This window comes from Procambarus clarkii, chromosome 13 (assembly GCF_040958095.1).
Source record: "Procambarus clarkii isolate CNS0578487 chromosome 13, FALCON_Pclarkii_2.0, whole genome shotgun sequence".
Classification (NCBI taxonomy): Eukaryota; Metazoa; Arthropoda; class Malacostraca; order Decapoda; family Cambaridae; genus Procambarus; species Procambarus clarkii.
The window spans coordinates 24,344,299-24,364,444 of record NC_091162.1 but is presented as its reverse complement, the minus strand read 5'-3'; the positions used below and the strand labels follow the sequence as shown (position 1 = coordinate 24,364,444).

Here is a 20,146-nt window from a genome sequence, read left to right as displayed (position 1 = left end):
AACATTGCTACAGTTCCACGAGGTGGCAAATTGGGCCCTATTGTGCTGGGACCCGGAAGATTGGCCTCAAACAGCAACAGTATCTCAACACTTGCGGCACGCTCCAGACATAAATGATGACACAGGTCCTGCCTATGCTGACGCCATGCAAACTCCTGGACCATCTGGTGTGAGGCGTCCCTTGTTCACTTCAACACCTCAAGCTGAAGCAGCAACCGAATCAGAACCCGAGATGTCTGGCACACTGCCATTTGACGAGACGGTTTTATCAGATGACTCTGACTCAAATGTTGAACCTCCAGCGATTCAGTTGATTCTGAAAATCACATGAACTACAAACTGAAACGAGTATTTTGATACCAAAATGAACACTGTATCACATAAACTGCCATAAGTAGACTCGAACCTTCATAGATTTTTTTTTGGGTGTAGCGTGTGTCTGCATGAGTGTCCCAAACGGGTTGCAGATGGGTGACTTTAGCCGTTTATACTGGTAATGTATTTTGCATTTTGATACCAGAATGAACACTGTATCACATAAACTGCCATAAGTAGACTCGAACCATCATAGATTTTTTTTTGGGTGTAGCGTGTGTCTGCATGAGTGTCCCAAACGGGTTGCAGGTGGGTGACTTTAGCCGTTTATACTGGTAATGCTTCCCCCATATCATGTATTATATGCATATGTCTGTTTAGGGAATTTTATTCCGATCAATGTACAACCAAAAATAACTGTGTGCAACAAGTATAAACTTGACAAACATAACAAAAGTAAAAACATTTCGTGCGTGTTTGACGCTCACTGATATGTTCCAGCGTTGTTTTATATTTGGTGCTATTCTATCTTACGCTTTGTTGATCTTTTTTACCTACGGGCTCATAGAACATTCTATTGCGAACACATTGACACAAAAAACCAGCGTTGAATGTAATGAAACGCCATTTTCTGGGTGAGACCCGGAGGCTCCCCGGAGCTTTACCGGCTGATATGCTAATGTCAGACTTTGGTATCAGTCATGTGTATGGAGTTCTAGGGCCTACCGGGGACCACGAGCCAGAACCTGGCCCCCTCAGAGAGGCAAGGGGAGCAATGGCCTATAGAAACCCCCGTGTGGTTGGAAGCATTCTATGTCTGCCATCGACCGGGTCAAGCATCCAGAAAGGTAAGCATTCCAAAACAAACCCCTATTCTGGTGAAAATTGCTACCTAAGCCGAACTAGTGGATAGAACTCTTCAACAGAAAACAAGGAAACTAGTATGACGTCATACGTCACCGCGCCGCTGTCTGCGCAGATCCCCCCTCCCCGGGAGGGGGAAGGGGAAGCCCCAGACCTCCCACGCCGGCTATCCACCCATCAGTTCTGAGGCTGGATGTCAAAACACGCGAAAAACGCCGACCGGAGGGAGGGAGGGAGGGTTGCCGGGGAGCCTCCGGGTCTCACCCAGAAAATGGCGTTTCATTACATTCAACGCTGGTTTTCTGGGGGGAGCCCCGTCGGCTCCCCGGAGCTAACTACCCACAGAGGAAGGTCTAAAGGGACAAAACCGGGAGGCGGACACCACGCACCCCCCAAGGAGGCGAGACAACCGGCAGCAAACGCCAACCCAAGGCGCCACAGCCCCGAAAATCCCGGGAACAACACGAGAACCACGAGCAGCAAGGCCCCTGCACGAACACCAAAAATCCATGCCCGAAAGACTGCAAGGCCACGTCGCCCAGACGGCAGCGAGAGCAGCGAAGCCACGAACGCCACAGGCATGAGGAAGAACACAGGCAGCTTAGCCGCAAGAACACGGCTGACCACCCGGGACACTATCACCCGCGAACCGGGAAGAACAGAACCGGATCAACGCAAAACGCGCTCCGGACCCAAACGCCGTGGCACGCAAACAACAGCGGAGGGCCGCCACTGAACACAAAAACGACACACCCCCGGCCCGACCAACAAAGCACCAACAAACCCTGGACCCCTCCAGAATGCAGCAGCCCCACCCCGCGCCAGAAAAGATGGAGACTGCTGCCATCAAACAACCAAAATGCTAAAACCGAAGGAGCAAGAAAACTCAGCGACTTGACCCCCAGAGGCAAAGGCCCAAAGGAAAGAGCTGACGAAAAAACACACCGGAACCGAAGGGGCACTACCAACCGAGGAGAAGACAGAGCACGCTGACCAGAGACCAGGATGGTGCAAGCGGCGCACGAACAGGCCGGAGGTGAAACGACGCACAAGACCGCTGACTAACAGTGCAGTAGCAACACCAAGACCGAAAGCAAGCTGAAGCGGCTCCGCCTGCGCCGCACAAAAAGAGGCGACAGTATGTGGCAAGACGACGGCCCCCCAACCCCCACTAGAAAACCAAGCCGAGAGTAAACCAAGCGAACAAGAGTAACCACCTAAGAAGGGACAGGAAAAGGAAGGACCGCCAAAATACCCCATACTGCCACCAAGAGAAGCACGCAGGTGGGACACCTACCACGAAGCCACCCGACCACCAACCGGAGGCGAGACCACGAGGCAGAACATAAGCAGCCCCGACAAGGCCCCCCCGAGCCCAGGAAAAGGCGGAGCCGCGAGAAGATCTCGGGCGCGACCACCTAAACCCAGGCGGCACAAGGAGATGGAATGTCTGCCGAACAGAAAAACTCCCCAAAGCATGCAAGCCCGCCAGGAGTTCAGAAACGACGGGTCCGATGCGAGACATCGCAAGACCCCCCCCCCAAAAAAAAAAAAAAACGGCAGGGCAAGCTAGGAAAACCAAAGAAGGCGGAAGGGTCACCGCCAGAACAGGACCCGAACCAAGGGGCACGAACAACTGCAATAGACCGAGACAAAGAAGCACATCACAGGACACAGGCTGACCAACGCCTAAGAACACACGCAGAACATCCCTGCTGCAGAGGAGGCAGGAAGAAAGAGCAGAAGCACAAAAAACCCCAGGAGAACAACCAGGGGTGGACAATCAGGCAGGGACAAAAACCCCACACAATCCCCAGGCACAAAAACGGCAGCAAAGTGCCACTCCACAACCGGAACCTGGAACAAGGACATGCCACCGTGAAACACGGTACCAATGCACACGTGCAGCAGCCGCAACAGGCACCACTGCAACATGTAAATAGCAACTCTCCTCTGCAAAGGCAGAGAACGGAGCAGGCAGACCCCAGACAGGGCCAACGGAGACACGACAAAACCCTGCAGGCCCAGAAACCTGCACCAGGCGACCGACGGCGGAGAAAACCCCGCTCGAGACCTGCTGGATGAGGTACTGGGAGCTCTTTTACACCTGAAGCCCGGCCCAAGGTCAGGCCAGACCGGCCAGAGGATGGCCCACCAGGCAGCTGCTAGGAGCAGTCCACCGGCCCACATACCCCCACAACCAGGACGGGCCGGAACTGCCATACGAAAACAGGCCAGTGCGCCCTGGAAGTCCACGGACGAACCAGCAAGAAGGCTTATGCTCGCAAGTAGGTCGTGTAACAAGCACAGACCACTGATGGTAATACAGTGTTCCCCAAAAGTGCCAACAGCACCACTGCACTCCACTGGTACTATCCCGCAAGTTCTACCAGATAGGCGGGACCCAAGAGTCAGAGCTCAAATCCTGCAAGCACAGCCAGGAGCCTTACCAGGTGAGTACAGAACCAACCCTACAACCCCCACACCTCACAACATTAAAAAGGGAGGGTCCCCTGAATGACTCCAGCATGGGTTGGACATGCACATGAGGGGGACAGGAAGGGGTGATAAAGGGACAGACACTGGCGTGCGAACGGTCTCAGTCGTACAAAAATATACCTAAATAAAGACAGGTATATAAACACCGCCGCATCCAGCGCCCGGCCAAAAGACGCCAGACCGCAGAAACTCACCTGGCGAATGGTGGCACGAACTTGACACGACTCAACCGTGCCCAGAAGAACTTGGGAGCACCGCCAGGTGAAGACGCCAGAGCCGGACCCTGCCGGACCCGCAGGAGAACAGGGAGAGGCGAAGGAGGCGGTCCACACCCATGACACAGGGAAAACCGCGGTGTCCTCCCCACAACTGGGAACCAGGACACCCCCGGCGCGAAGGGGCACATACCGCAGCCAGGGAGAAGAACGAGAGGCGAAGTACTGTAGCAAAAAAGGGCGCAAAACCCCAGCACTGAAACACCGCCCAGACCAAAACAAACTCCACGGCGCATGCGCATAACACGCTGGCCGAACCGCACACCCTCCCTGCGGGAAGGCACCAGCCAGGACTACTGTACGAGAAAAGGAGCCAAAAGAGGAAGCAGGAACAAGAAAACCGGCCAAAGAAGCAAAGAGCCCAAAAAGGAACCCAACCGGGCGACAAGTAGCCCAACCGGGCGACAAGTAGCCCAACCGGGCGACAAGTAGCCCAACCGGGCGACAAGTAGCCCAACCGGGCGACAAGTAGCCCAACCGGGCGACAAGTAGCCCAACCGGGCGACAAGTAGCCTAACCGGGCGACAAGTAGCCCAACAGGGCGACATGTAGCCCAACAGGGCGACAAGTAGCCCAACAGGGCGACAAGTACGAGGAGCCGACAGACGTTCCAATAATGCGGGAAGTAGCGAAAAACCTTCCCGTACCCTCGAGAACACAGAAGCCAACACTAGTCCCGAAGGCACACGAAGGCGCAGGCGCACCCGAGATCAGAAGTCACGCAGAACCCCATCGAACGGGGAAACATGACAAAAACACCGTCCCAAAAAGGGGGGGGGAGGAAACATCCACCCACAGGACGGAACCAACCGACTCAAAGGCCAAGGAACCGACCCCGGGGAGGGGCCGACGTCCAACAGCACGTACGGCGAGTGGGGAGGAAAGACCCCACTCCGCGTAACCACAAGCCCCGCCTAGAGGGGGATAAAAACCCCCACGGGGTCTAACTGGGCCAAGGCCCCCCCAAGTCAGCCCCTCCCCAGCCCCGGGAACCTACACGACAGGCCCCGGGGCCGAGCCGTTCCCCCAAAGCCCCGGCCGTACCAGAAAACCGGGGCAGCCGTGAAAACACTAAGGAAGGGAGCCCACTGGCAGACTCATACAACACGGCTGGAGGAACAGGCCCAAAAGCCCCCGTCACTACCCCGGAAGGGGAATTCCCCGAGACTGCCCGAGTCTCAACACCACCAAAAACCCCGCCCCGAACCTACAGACGGTAAGGAACTGGATGCAGGCAGGAAGGGTGAACCAGGGGAAAGACAAGGGGGCGTGGATGGAACCGAAGCAACCAACACCCCCAAGTCCCAAAACGAACTACAACGGGGCAGCCCCGGGGCTCCCGGGGAGGAAAACACGAGAACGTTGCCACCATTCATTGCCACGAATTCAAAAGGTGACACCCCTAGGGTCAACACTTGCAGCAGAGGAGCTCCAGCATATTTCAATAATCCTAAGTATTGTAGTACAGGTTGATGGTAGTGAGTGGTGTCCCAGAGAACATAAAGGTATAGTGCTCTTGAAAAATAGGTGAGATAACAGGAAAGTGCTAAGGGAAGTGAAAAATCGGATGAGAAAAAGTTGCCCTAGTGTTTACAGTGCAGAGAAGAACATTCAAGATGGCCACTGGCAAGGGGAAAAACAAAACAGAGCTTGATTTTGAGGGATTCAATGAAGAAAGCATTGATATTAGTAGTCTACATAACAAGTTGGTAAATTTAGATACTATAGTGAACTCTCATGTAGAAATAATTAGTAAATTGAAAGAAAGTAATGACCATTTGAATAGCAAAGTTTTATGTCTTGAGGGTTTAGTGAAAGACTTGCGCAAGGATAAGAATCAATTGGAAACAAATTGCAAAGCCATGGAAGAAGAAAATAAACTCTTAAAAATACCTTTGGAAGAAGTTAAAGTAAATTTAAACATAAATGACTACAATAGGTTAGGCAAGGAAATTCAACAGGAGAAACAGCTTTTGTCAGCACAGATGGAGGAAGTTACACAGGGAATAGAACAGTGCAAGAAAGATATGCAACTCACTTATGCACAAGTGGCCAAGGAGAAGGAAAAAATAGAAGAAGCAGTAAAGGAAGTCAAACACTGCAGCAACCAAGATAAAACAAACATTAGGCTAGAAGTGAGGAAAGAATTGGCATCTAACCCGAAGTTGGTGCAAAACACAGTTGATCGGAGTAAGTCCCTGATCATTTTTGGCTGCAAAGAAAAGGCGATAACATCTAGGTCAGAAAGAGCTGTAGAAGAAGCTAAAGTAGTAGATAAAATTGTTGGCCTCGTGGAAGGTCTTACAAACAGAGAGAATGTGTGCGACTACAGGAGAATAGGCAGGTACGTAAAAGGGAAAGATCGACCTTTGAGGATCACCCTAAACGGTGCCAAACAGATGGAAGAAGTACTAAGGAATGCTAGAAAATTGCAAAGGGATGAGGATGGGAAAGGGTGGTCGTTAAGACGAGATCTTTCAAAAGAAGATAGAGAGAAGCTGAAACTGAACCTCGCCGAGGCAAAACATTTAAATGAGAGCAGGAATGAAGAAGAAATAAATTCTTTTTTCTACAAAGTGATAGGGGTAGGCAAACCAGTAAAGTGGTACATAAAGGCAAACCAACAAAATCAATAGAGAGAGGGGGAGTGAAGAATAAGGAGAGGGGGAACAAGTTCCTGAAGATTGCATACACCAACATAGATGGAGTGAGATCGAAGATACTGGAGTTAAGTGATGTAATACAGCTGCAGACACCAGACATTGTTGCACTCACGGAGACAAAACTTGAAGATGTAATTTTAAATGAGGTCATATTCCCAAGGGGCTACTCAATTTGGAGACGGGACAGAAAAATTAGGAAAGGCGGTGGCGTTGCTGTGCTGGTAAAAGAACACCTAAAGGTGAAGGAAATAATGACTGCCAATCCACAAGAAGTTGACATAATAGCACTAGAGATCTGCTATGAGGATGATAAACTAATGATGATAAATGCATATAGTCCACCACCAAGCAGCACATGGTCAAAGGAGGAGCTAGATAGTAAACGTGAAGGTCTTATAACAATAATGAGAGAGATTATAGCGAGAGCGGATAACGATAGATCACGACTGTTGATAGTCGGTGACTTCAACTTGAAATCCATAGACTGGGAAGCATATGAAGCTAAAACAGAAGATTTTTGGACCTGTAAATTTGTAGACCTCATCCTGGAAACATTCTTGTATCAACATGTTAAACAAGCTACGAGGATGAGGGAAGGGGACGTTCCCTCCATGCTAGATTTGATATTTACCAGGAAGGAGGAAGAGATATTTGACATTCAGTACCTTCCTCCCTTGGGTAAAAGTGACCATGTCTTTTTGGGAATAAAGTATGCAATGCGTTATAAGCTGGAAGAAAATAAGGAGGTTGAAGCAGTTGAAAAACCAGACTTCAGGAGAGGACATTATGGTGACCTTAGAAATTTTTTTAGTGAGTATAATTGGACAGACTTGATGCTAGGCAAGGAAGTGAATGAGATGTATGGCAAGTTTTGTGAAATATATGATAAAGGCACAAAAAAATTTATACCAAAACAGAGATGCAGAACTAGGAAACAGGATTGGTTCAATAGAAATTGCGAGAGGGCTAGAGACCGAAAGACACAAAGATGGAATCAATACAGGAAGAGGCCGAACCCCCAAACATACCAGCGATACAAAGATGCGAGAAACAACTACACGGCAGTGAGGAGAGAGGCAGAAAGAAATTTTGAAAAAGGGATTGCGGACAAATGTAAAACAGAACCAGGTCTATTCTATAAATTCATAAACAACAAATTTCAGGTAAAGGATAATATTCAGAGGTTGAAAATGGGAAATAGATTCACGGAAGATGAAAAGGAAATGTGTGAAACACTAAACGAAAAGTTCCAAAGTGTGTTTGTACAAAATGAAATCTTTAGGGAACCAGATACAATAAGAATTCCAGAGAACAACATAGAACACATAGAGGTGTCTAGAGACGAAGTGGAAAAAATGCTCAAGGAGCTCGGTAAGAACAAAGCAGCTGGCCCAGATGGCGTTTCACCATGGGTTCTGAGAGAATGTGCATCTGAGCTCAGCATTCCACTTCACCTGATCTTTCAGGCATCCCTGTGTACAGGAATCGTAGCAGACGGGTGGAAACAGGCTAACATAGTTCCAATCTACAAAAGTGGCAGCAGGGAAGACCCCCTCAATTATAGACCTGTATCATTGACAAGTGTAATAGTGAAAGTATTGGAAAAACTAATCAAAACTAAATGGGTAGAACACCTAGAGAGAAATGATATAATATCAGACAGACAGTATGGTTTTCGATCTGGAAGATCCTGTGTATCGAATTTACTCAGTTTCTATGATCGAGCCACAGAGATATTACAGGAAAGAGATGGTTGGGTTGACTGCATCTATCTGGACCTAAAAAAGGCTTTCGACAGAGTTCCACATAAGAGGTTGTTCTGGAAACTGGAAAATATTGGAGGGATGACAGGTAAGCTTCTATCATGGATGAAAAATTTTCTGACTGATAGAAAAATGAGGGCAGTAATCAGAGGCAATGTATCAGAATGGAGAAATGTCACAAGTGGAGTACCACAGGGTTCAGTTCTTGCACCAGTGATGTTTATTGTGTACATAAATGATCTACCAGTTGGTATACAGAATTATATGAACATGTTTGCTGATGATGCTAAGATAATAGGAAGGATAAGAAATTTAGATGACTGTCATGCCCTTCAAGAAGACCTGGACAAAATAAGTATATGGAGCACCACTTGGCAAATGGAATTTAATGTTAATAAATGTCATGTTATGGAATGTGGAATAGGAGAACATAGACCCCACACAACCTATATATTATGTGAGAAATCTTTAAAGAATTCTGATAAAGAAAGAGATCTAGGAGTGGTTCTAGATAGAAAACTATCACCTGAGGACCACATAAAGAATATTGTGCAAGGAGCCTATGCTATGCTTTCTAACTTCAGAATTGCATTTAAATACATGGATGGCGATATACTAAAGAAATTGTTCATGACTTTTGTTAGGCCAAAGCTAGAATATGCAGCTGTTGTGTGGTGCCCATATCTTAAGAAGCACATCAACAAACTGGAAAAGGTGCAAAGACATGCTACTAAGTGGCTCCCAGAACTGAAGGGCAAGAGCTACGAGGAGAGGTTAGAAGCATTAAATATGCCAAAACTAGAAGACAGAAGAAAAAGAGGTGATATGATCACTACATACAAAATAGTTACAGGAATTGATAAAATCGACAGGGAAGACTTCCTGAGACCTGGAATTTCAAGAACAAGAGGTCATAGATTTAAACTAGCTAAACACAGATGCCGAAGAAATATAAGAAAATTCACCTTCGCAAATAGAGTGGTAGACGGTTGGAACAAGTTAAGTGAGAAGGTGGTGAAGGCCAAGACCGTCAGTAGTTTCAAAGCGTTATATGACAAAGAGTGCTGGGAAGACGGGACACCACGAGCGTAGCTCTCATCCTGTAACTACACTTAGGTAATTACCACCAAGGCTCAAGTGCAACGCCCCTGCTGCCCGCACCCGCTTTGTTAGCACAACTGGGTAACCGAGCCACAACGAGCAACCAAACTCGCAGGACTCCAGGTCGAAGGTGTCACCGACCCCACAGGCAGCAGACGGAGGCAAAACAGAGAGTCACCCAGAGACAAAAGGTGAGAGCAACCCTCAAACTCGCTGGAAGCGAGGGGGGACTCTGGGGTCACATCCATCGGACCCGCGCGCCCCCAGGGGTTTCCCAGGGTCCCGAGCGTTTACTATAAGAGGACTCGCGCTCAGGTAATCCCAGGCAGGGTACTGCTAACCGGCACCCAAAGCTACCAAACAACTTTCTAAGAGCTGAACCCCCGGGACGTGTACACTCACGAGGACCAAGCAGGGGTACCACCAGAAAATACTCAGAACACAAGGGACACAAGGGGCAAAAACGAAGGCAGACCCCCCACCAGGTAGATAAACAAAAAGAATAAGAAAACCCCGCAAGAGGACAGCGTACCCAAGCGGAACAGAGCCGGCCGCTATGATTGGTAAAGACAAGCTGCACAGTACCCCGCGCCCCACCAGTGCAAACACTGCCCCTTACTCTAAGGCGAACAAGGGAGACAGAACACCGAGCACACAAAGAGCGGCCGAAAACCAAGCAGTAAATGGCCAAGCAGGGGCAGGACCCAAGGAACTTGTGGAAGGTGGCCCCAAGCCCCAAGGGCAGTACTTACAGGGCACCTAGGGAAGGGATCCCTAGGCGCATGCAGCCCGAGTACTGAAGAATCACTCCCGGCTCACGCACCACCTAGAAAACAGACACCACACTCTAGGTACAGTGCTGAAACAACCCCTGGAGCCGGAGCAATAACCATTGCCTATAGCATCAGCCGAAGAACTGATGGGTGGATAGCCGGCGTGGGAGGTCTGGGGCTCCCCCTTCCCCCTCCCGGGGAGGGGGGAGCTGCGCAGACAGCGGCGCGGTGACGTATGACGTCATACTAGTTTCCTTGTTTTCTGTTGAAGAGTTCTATCAACTAGTTCGGCTTAGGTAGCAATTTTCACCAGAATAGGGGTTTGTTTTGGAATGCTTACCTTTCTAGATGCTTGACCCGGTCGATGGCCTCCATCATGAAGCTTTGCTCTTGATGAAATTTGAATTTTTGCAAAAAATTTGCTGTAATCCCTTCAAGAAGAAATGCCACGTAAACCGAAAAGATTTGCGACCAATCACAGTAGCTACTGCAGAGGATAATTCTAGGATAAGACTCCACATGAGGCTTGGAAACCTCTCACACACCCAACTAACAGGCTGTACTTTCTCTGCGAGAAAGTGGCCCACCCGTGGCTAGCCTTGTGGCTAGCGTGGCCCTAGGTGATGGGGTTCCCAATCTTTTAGACTGGTAGTGGCTCAGCCACCATGGACCAAAGCAAGGATTACACTAATAATGAATAAATTTGCCTTCTGCAAATTGTCATGCTCTGGATTTGACAGCCTGCAATAGCCTACAATATACATACGCCTCGCATGTAAGTGTCATTTTCAGAGTCCTGTGGCTGAACTGGGAATTCAGATCCCAATCTAAATAAAAGTTACTCTTGTACAGAAAAATCTCCTCTATCCAATGGTGTCATTCAAAACCAAATTGGGAATGACACATAGAGATATTTTGAGATATATTGGCAGTGATATTGGCATGGTTTGGTAGCTGAATGGCTACCCAAATTACATTTTTTATTACACTGCTGCATTTCACACCAAAAGTTGCCCTGGTTATCTTGAGGTTATCTTGAGATGATTTCGGGGCTTTTAGTGTCCCCGCGGCCCGGTCCTCGACCAGGCCTCCACCCCTAGGAAGCAGCCCGTGACAGCTGACTAACACCCAGGTACCTATTTTACTGCTAGGTAACAGGGGCATAGGGTGAAAGAAACTCTGCCCATTGTTTCTCGCCGTCACCTGGGATAGAACCCAGGATCACAAGTCCAGTGTGCTGTCTGCTCGGCCGACCGGCTCCCGGCCGGTATGCCAAATTTCACACCTCTCTGGACACTAGTCATGATTTAACAAAGGGTCAAAGTTGGTAATTTTTGTGTTATTTACACATTAACGGGACGGGAGCCCATTCAATATGTACCTGTTATTTAAGAACCAAAGCAGATTGAGCTCCAATATTTTGCACATTTTCATTTGGGGTCTAGGGATACTTTATTACAAAATTTCATTAGATTTTGAAACTTTTCCTCGAAATGATCCTCATATTATGTTTCAGGGAACCAATGTATAACCCTGAAATGCTATCCTCATGTACCTAGTAATCCTTGTTTCTTTATTGTGTATTGTTATTATTGTTAATTATTCTGATCTGCTTTTGTGTCAAAATTTCTTCAATTACCTGTAAACATTTGTCTGCCCGAAACACTTTGCGTAATAGTGGCTTTAGGCATTGTATGTACTAGCTCTTATCTATAAAGCCAACAAACTTTGTAAAATCTCTTTATGTATGTACCTTTGCCTAAATAAAAATTATTATTATTATTATTATTTTTTGTTGATTTTACTCTAATTATTCTTCTTAAAATTATCTGTACCTGTAAAGAAAAGCTGTAAAATACCTGCTAACATTTGTTATCAATTTTACTGTTAATTTATCAAAAAAATTTCTGTTAGTTTAAGGACTTGCCCGAAATGCTATGCATGCAAGTGGCTTTACAAGAATGTTACTTCAACTTATTTTCTATATTCTCTGTTAACCCCCAATGTAACTTCTTGTATATAAATAAATAAATTTAGAAAGGGTCGAGTGGGAGGCCTTTGGTGAATTCACATGGAATGACCCTATACTTAGCTCTTGCCAATATGGTTTCAGACCCAATAAAAGCACTAACGATGCACTGATTAGTATGATTAACTTGATACATACAGCTCTTGATAAAGATGAGTTTCCTGTTGGGTTATTTGTGGACCTAGAAAAGGCTTTTGACACTGTCAACCACCAAAACCTTCTTCTTAAATTACATCATTATGGAGTCAGAGGTCACTCCCTGCCATACCTTCAATCTTACCTTACTGACAGGCTCCAGAAGGTTTCTGTGAATACCGGTAATTCCATTTCTCCTACACTACCCATAAACATTGGTGTTCCACAGGGCAGCATACTTGGCCCTCTCCTCTTTCTCATCTACATTAATGACCTTCCAAATTTTTTTCAAATGCCTCTCAACACCTCAAACCAATCTTATTTGCTGATGACACAACCTTCATTTTCTCCAGTCCTGACCCTCTTGGTCTAAATGTCACAGTGAATACTGAACTAAGGAAAGTCCATCTTTGACTAACTGCTAACAAACTCACCCTTAACATTGACAAAACTTTCTATATTTTGTTTGGTATTAAATCCTCAAATAAAATTAATCTAAGAATAAACAATATCCAAATTAGTAACAAAGTTGATGGTAAATTCCTTGGTGTCCTCATCGACAACAAGCTGAATTTCCAGGGACATATTCTATATACAGTATAGCAAAAAAGTTTCAAAAACTGTTGGCATTCTTTCTAAGATCAGATATTATGTACCCCGCCCTGCCCTGGTGATGCTCTATTACTCTCTCATCTGTCCTTATCTCAACAATGGTATTTGTGCTTGGGGTTCTACTACACAAAATCATTTACGTCCTCTAATTACCCAACACAAAGCTGCTATTAGAACAATATCTAACTCTGACCCCAGACATCACTCAGTACCCTTACTTAAATCTCTAAATATGTTAAGATATTAAGTCACTGCACATCCTCTCATGTGTACTCTATATATTTAAAACCATTAACTATAATGTCAATCCTTAAAAGGGTCTTAGAAGGTTGTAACAGAACTCATGGGTACCACACCTGAAACAAATACCTAATTGATATTCCAAGAGTACGACTTAATCAAACTAGAAATGCTCTGCAAATCAAAGGACCCAGAATGTGGAATGACCTTCCCAATCATGTCAAAGACTGTACCTTTCTCAACCAATTTAAGATAAAGATTATAAACTACCTAATAAATTCCATGTAACCTACCATTCCCCTATGTCAACCCATGTCTTACTTTTATAATCAATGCTGTTTGTTGACCAACTTGTATAATTGCTATTGTCTTGTTCCCCCCCTTTATTTTTATTTTATTTTTTAACATAATTTATACTTTAAACTCAATTATTATTAAGTTTTAGTCTAAGTGTTTTATAAATAAATATAAATATAAATATGTTTATTCAGGTAAGGTACATACATACAAGTGATGTTACATTAATGGATTGATATATAGATAGAGCTAGTACATACAATGCCTAAAGCCACTATTACGCAATGCGTTTCGGGCAAGAAAAACATTAATATCTAGAACTTAATACTAATTGAGCATAAAGAATAAAAAGTGTTGAAAACAAATACAAATAAAGATAAAAAAAAGGAGGAACATGACTGAAAAAGCAGCACAAATACAATAGGTTGACAAACAGTGTTGATTAAAAAAAATAATAATAATAAAATAAAATAACAGACATGGGTTGACAATAAAGGAGTGAGGTGGGTTACAGGGAATTTATTAGGTAGTGTTTAGTTTTTATCTTAAACTGGTTGAGAGAGGTACAGTCTTTAACGTGGTTGGGAAGGTCATTCCACATTCTGGGTCCCTTGATTTGTAGAGCATTTCTAGTTTGATTAAGTCGTACTCTAGGAATATCAAAACTGTATTTATTCCTGGTGTGGTGCTCATGGGTTCTGTTACAACCTTCAATGAAGCTTTTGAGGTCAGGATTGGCATTACAGTTCAGCGTTTTATATATGTATAATACACAAGAGAGAATGTGCAGTGACTTAATATCTAACATATTCAGAGATTTGAGTAAGGGTACCGAGTGATGTCTGGGGCCAGAGTTGGATATTGTCCTAATAGCAGCTTTGTGTTGGGTAATAAGAGGACGTAAATGATTTTGGGTAGTAGAACCCCAAGCACAAATACCATAGTTGAGGTATGGATAGATGAGGGAGTAATAGAGAGTAACCAGGGCAGGGCGGGGTACATAATATCTGATCTTAGAAAGAATGCCAACAGTTTTTTAAACTTTTTTAGATATATTTAGAATGTGACCCTGGAAATTCAGCTTGTGGTCGATGAGAACGCCAAGGAATTTGCCATCTAATTTGTTACAAATTTGGGTATTGTTTATTTTGAGATTTATCTGATTAGAGGATTTATTGCCAAACAGAATATAAAACGTTTTGTCAATGTTAAGGGTGAGTTTGTTGGCAGTTAGCCAAAGATGAACTTTCTCTAGCTCAGTATTTACTGTGGCATTTAGAGCAAGGGGGTCAGGGCTGGAGTAAATGAAGGTTGTGTCGTCAGCAAATAGAATTGGTTTGAGGTGTTGGGAGGCATTTGGAAGGTCATTAATGTAGATGAGAAAGAGGAGAGGGCCAAGTATGCTGCCCTGAGGAACACCAATGTTGATGGGTAGGGTGGGAGAAATTGTATTATTCACAGAAACATACTGGAGCCTGTCAGTAAGATAAGATTTGAGGTATTGCAGGGAGTGTCCTCTGACTCCATAATGATGTAATTTAAGAAGAAGGTTTTGATGGTTGACAGTGTCAAAAGCCTTACGCAGGTCCACAAATAACCCAACAGGAAACTCCTTTTTATCAAGAGCTGCGTGAATTAAGTTAATCATACTAATAAGTGCATCGTTAGTGCTTTTTTTGGGTCTGAAGCCATATTGACAAGAGCTAAGTATATTGTGTTTGGCTAGAAAAGAGTAAAGCTGCTTGTAGATTAGCTTTTCGAATATTTTTGACAAGTTAGGCAGGATTGATATAGGTCTGTAGTTGTTAACATCAGTGAGATCACCACATTTGTAGACAGGGGTTACTCTTGCTTTTTTTAGAATGTCAGGAAAGGTTTGGAGTTCAAGTGACTTGTTGAAGAGCAATGCAATAGCAGGGGCTAGAGATCTGGAGGCTTTTTTGTAAATTAAAGTTGGTATCTCCTCGAGGGCACTAGACTTGGTTTTAAGGGAAAGGATTATTTCATTGACATCAGTGGAACTAGTAGGTTTTAGGTACAGAGACTGTGGATAGTTACCTGTAAGATAGTCCTTAACATCAGTACAGGAAGATGGAATATCATTTGCAAGGGATGACCCAATGGAAGAGAAGAACCTATTGAACTCAATAGCAGAATCAGAGGCTGAAAGCTGACCAACGTTATTGGAAAGGAGTGTTGGTTTGTTATTTAAAATCTTCTTTGATCCCAATATTTGTGAAATTGTGCTCCAAGTTTTTTTAATGTTGCTCTTTATTTGGGTAAATTTATCTTCATAGTATTTAGTTTTGGCTCGTCTAATTATTTTAGATAGCAATAACGAGTAATTCTTTGAGAATTCTTTGGAGACTGTTCCTAGCCTATACTTCTTCTCAAGGTCGTGTTTTTTGTTAATGGATTTAAGTATTCCCTTTGTAAGCCAAGGATTGTTAAGTCTTTTGCTTGTGACTTGTTTTGTAAGCATAGGACAGTGGGTGTTATAAAGGCTAAGAGTTGTTTGTAGAAAAGATTTCACTGCTAGGTTGATGTCCCCTATGTTACCTAACTCGGACTCCCAGTTGACATTATCAGCAGCAGTTATAAAATTGTTTATAGCAGTTTCATTGTGCAGCCTAAAGCTTAACTCCCTTGTCTCTAGAGGTGGATTGCTAATGTTAGTTAAGAGAAATGTGGGGTAATGGTCTGTAGTGCTATCGGTGATTATACCTGAAGTAAGCGGAGAGGTTATGTTGGTCCAGATGTGATCTAGAGTCGTAGCAGTACTATCAGTGATTCTAGTTGGTCTAGTGATTAAGGGTATGAGGAAGCAGGAATTCATACAGTTGAGGAAGCTAACAGCAGTAGGGTGTTCAGGCTCGCAGAGGTCAATATTAAAGTCCCCTGCGATAATTAGATGGTTTTTGTTCAATCTGTTATCTAGTATTAGATTTCTAAGGTTTGAGTTGAATTCAGACACATCAGTGTTAGGAATTCTAAAGACTGCACCCACAGACAGGACAGACTCGGCACCCTTGACTCTGAAACTGGCGAAGATATACTCCCCACAGCAGTCTCTAGTTCTAATTATTTTTAAGCATGTTAGTTCTTGGTGGTAGTAAAGAGCAGTACCACCACCTCTCTGCATTTGACGACAGTTGTGAATTGCCGAGTAGTTAGGCATGTTAAAGAGTTGAGTATTATCCTCTTTCAACCACGTATCAGTAAGTATAATAAAAGAGAATTTGTTGTCAATAGTTTCAATCAAGGCACTAACATCATCGAAGTGTTTACCTAGGGATCTAACGTTCAAGTTGATTAGAGATATTGAGATTATCTGTTAATACATTGTTTACATCATGTGCTGTAAAATATCTGCAATTTTGATAATTGAAGTGATGATTGTCATAGATAGTGGATAAGAGGTTTAGTTCTGGGTCTATACTTGTCTGCATAAAAAGGCTGATTGCAGGAAAATACCATTTTATTTGCATTTTACCCCCACACCTTGCCCAAAACGCTATGTGGGGTCCGTCTAATTACCACAAGCTACACAAGCTTCACAAAGCTTCCTGGCAATACGTTAGTAATGAATTAATATGATATGTTAGGTTAGGTTGACCTAACCTAACCTATCCTAACCGACGCTTGGATCGTCGACTTGATTTGGCGTCACCAGCTCTTTATTTTCGTCTAATTTCTTTATAAAAAGATACTTTTTCAGATTAAAATTATGTTTTTTTCGTGTTGTACATTCAGCACCAACATGATAATGAGTAAATATATCATATTTATTCATTACTAACGCATTGCCAGGAAGCTTAGTGAAGCTTGTGTAGCTTGTGGAAGCTTGCGGTAATTAGACGGACCGGCTATGCGTATTAGTGGCTTTAGGTATTGTATGTACTATCTCTATCTTTAAATCCAACATTATGTAACTCAATGTATGTACCTTTAGCTGAATAAAAAATCTAAATCAAAATCTAAATCTAAGAACGTTGGGCCAGACGTCGCCAGGCTCGACCCACCAAGAGAGCAACGAAAAGCTCAAAATTGGTGTTTCTCAACGTTGTCCTCAAAGGCCAACATTGCGAGAAGTCTCCTAGTGATACAGGTACTAATTCCTAGTGCCGAAAATATTACCTTAACTATGTAGAACGTGAGGATATTAATTTAGCTGTGGCATCCAGAGCCGACGATACTATAAGGTGTCCATGTTGGTAATGCATAAAATAAATCCCAAGAAAAGCTGGGCAAAATGTCCAAGATTTCCCTAGGGCCCGAACCTTTAAGGATACAAGACACTTGGTACATAGCTCAGCTCCCACACAAAGATAGTTACTAATTCAGATACAAAATTTGTACGTTTCGTATATATAATTGCTCAATATTAATGCCACAATATAATGCTAGTAACAGTTAAAATCTTCTACTTAACATGCATATAGTTATTAAAATTACCGTTTACCCAACATTGAAATGAGTACGATATGGCGGGTCGTATTCCGGTGACCACAGGATTAATTTAAGGACCTTTTTTTAAACGATATGCGTGCTAGTGGCTGTACACGAATGTAAGAACTCTTGTGTATATAAATAAAAATATAAAAAAGTGTACCATTGATAATTCTGGGATGAACTCTCTAACCTGGTATACTTTATTTACGTACTCACCTAATTGTGCTTGCGGGAGTTGAGCTGTGGCTCTTGGGTCCCGCCTCAACCGTCAATCAACAGGATTGACGTACTAGTATGTTCGGGTACATGTGTCCTTACTTACGTACAATAGGTATACAAGTATATACCCTGCACAGCACAACATAGGCGGCAACTCGCAGTTGCAATAACAAGTGCGGATGCAACTTACTAGCAACCGCGAAGCTGAAAAAATTTCAACAGCTTCAGTTGCAAAAAACTCCATGCAACTTGCAGTTGCAAATATTTTATTACTAATATTTAAAATGAAAAAACAGGTTATATCGCCTATGGTGTTTGTTTCACCCAAACGCCCCATAAATGGTGGCTATCAGGTAAATTGAAGTAAATTTAGGTTCGCCCTGGTTCATCTAGCACTTATTGCAATCTGGGTGTTTCCAGGGACAACTGGTGGGATAAGGGTTATCATGAGGTATAGGAAGGGAATACTCTCGACCTACTAACAGCAGGAAGAAACAGTCAATAGGATAATACAAGTAGGTGAGTACAGGGATTGTTACAGTAGGGAGTAGGGATGGCTCTCCTACACCATGAGCCAATTGAGATCATGGAACATGTTTCAACTCTTATCTCAGAATTATATAACAATATATGCATAGGTTGGATGAGACAAGTATTTATATATCTATAAACACGTTTCATAGTTAAAATAAATAAATAGTCCTATTTGATGTTGTAGGGAGTAAAGAAAATATTTGAATAATTTTATGTACAGTTTCATCCTCATGCTAGCTTAAATTTGGCAAATTCTTCTTCTTAGATATAATATAAAATAAAAATAAATTTACCCATCCTAAATTTGAAATTGTATATAGTGGTATAAGAAATGTATGTGCGTATAGCAACGTGTTGGATGGGTAGTCGAGCTGCTGGCCCAGGTTATGTTTACATAGATCACTGCTAAGTGCTGCCGCATTCACCACTTCAATTAAATTACGCAACTAATCTGGACCTCGTAAAATACTCCTTTAAACTTGGAAACCTGCCTTTCTTTCCACATTTGCCTACGTGAGAGAGTAATAAGGCGTGAGAATGAGGCTAAGAGGAGGAGGAGGAGTGGTAAGAGGAGGTAGAGAAGGGCAGTGAGAGCGGCCGCTGGACGCCGCCACAACGTTCATCTCCCGGGCCAACGTTTCCCACACCTGGTGGTGTCCCAGCCCTCGCGCCACACACCTGACTGGCCCCTCACCTCGCCAGGTGTGTGCTCCTCACTCTGTGGGGGCAGTTATGTATTTGTGGATAACGGTTACAGTTTGATTAAAAAGTTATACACGTGGCTGCATGGTCAATGATGTAACATGTGTTCTGCCCGAAACGCTTTGCGTAATAGTGGCTTTAGGCTGTTGTATGTACTAGCACTATCTATAACTCCAGCAATGTTTGTATCTCACCTTGTATGTATGTACTTTACCTGAATAAACATTTGATTTGATTTCATGTTTCCAGGTACAGCAGATGTCATATCTCAGAGCTCCTGCAACGCTACAGCTACTGTACTGGCTACAGTAACACTAGAATTGCTGTAATACTGGAGCTACTGTAATCCTGAAGGTACTGTAATACTGGCCCTTTTAACACTAGAGCTACTGTAACACTGGCCCTTGTAATATTAGATACTGTAACACTGGCCCTTGTAAAACTAGAGCTACTGTAACACTGGCCATTGTAACACTAGAGCTACTGTAACACTGGCCCTTGTAACACTAGAGCTACTGTAACACTGGCCCTTGTAAAACTAGAGCTACTGTAACACTGGCCCTTGTAACATTAAAGCTATTGTAACACTAGAGCTACGGTAACACTGGCCCTTGTAACACTAGAGCTACTGTAACACTGGCCCTTGTTACACTAGAGCTACTGTAACACTGGC

The 20,146-nt window shown here is 44.0% G+C and overlaps 2 protein-coding genes across 6 annotated transcripts in view; one reads left to right on the top strand and one right to left on the bottom strand.

Moving 5' to 3' along the window:
* LOC123757091 (cartilage acidic protein 1) overlaps positions 1 to 20,146 on the bottom strand; it is a 293,121-nt gene that overhangs the window by 204,317 nt on the left and 68,658 nt on the right. For 2 of the 5 annotated variants that reach the window (XM_069323799.1, XM_069323803.1), the window contains exon 1: positions 17,704 to 17,855. The exons of 1 other annotated variant lie outside the window; for it this stretch is intronic. The gene's annotated coding sequence lies outside the window, so the exon portion shown is untranslated. Of the gene's footprint in view, positions 1 to 17,512; positions 17,626 to 17,703; positions 17,856 to 18,021; positions 18,044 to 20,146 lie in introns of those variants that run through there. 2 more of the 5 variants (XM_069323802.1, XM_069323800.1) reach the window with 2 other exon arrangements.
* Positions 19,151 to 20,146, top strand: part of Sugb (Sugar baby) — a 94,712-nt gene continuing 93,716 nt past the window's right edge. The window contains exons 1-2 of the mRNA XM_045740790.2: positions 19,151 to 19,473; positions 19,723 to 19,827. The gene's annotated coding sequence lies outside the window, so the exon portion shown is untranslated. The remainder of the gene's footprint in view (positions 19,474 to 19,722; positions 19,828 to 20,146) is intronic.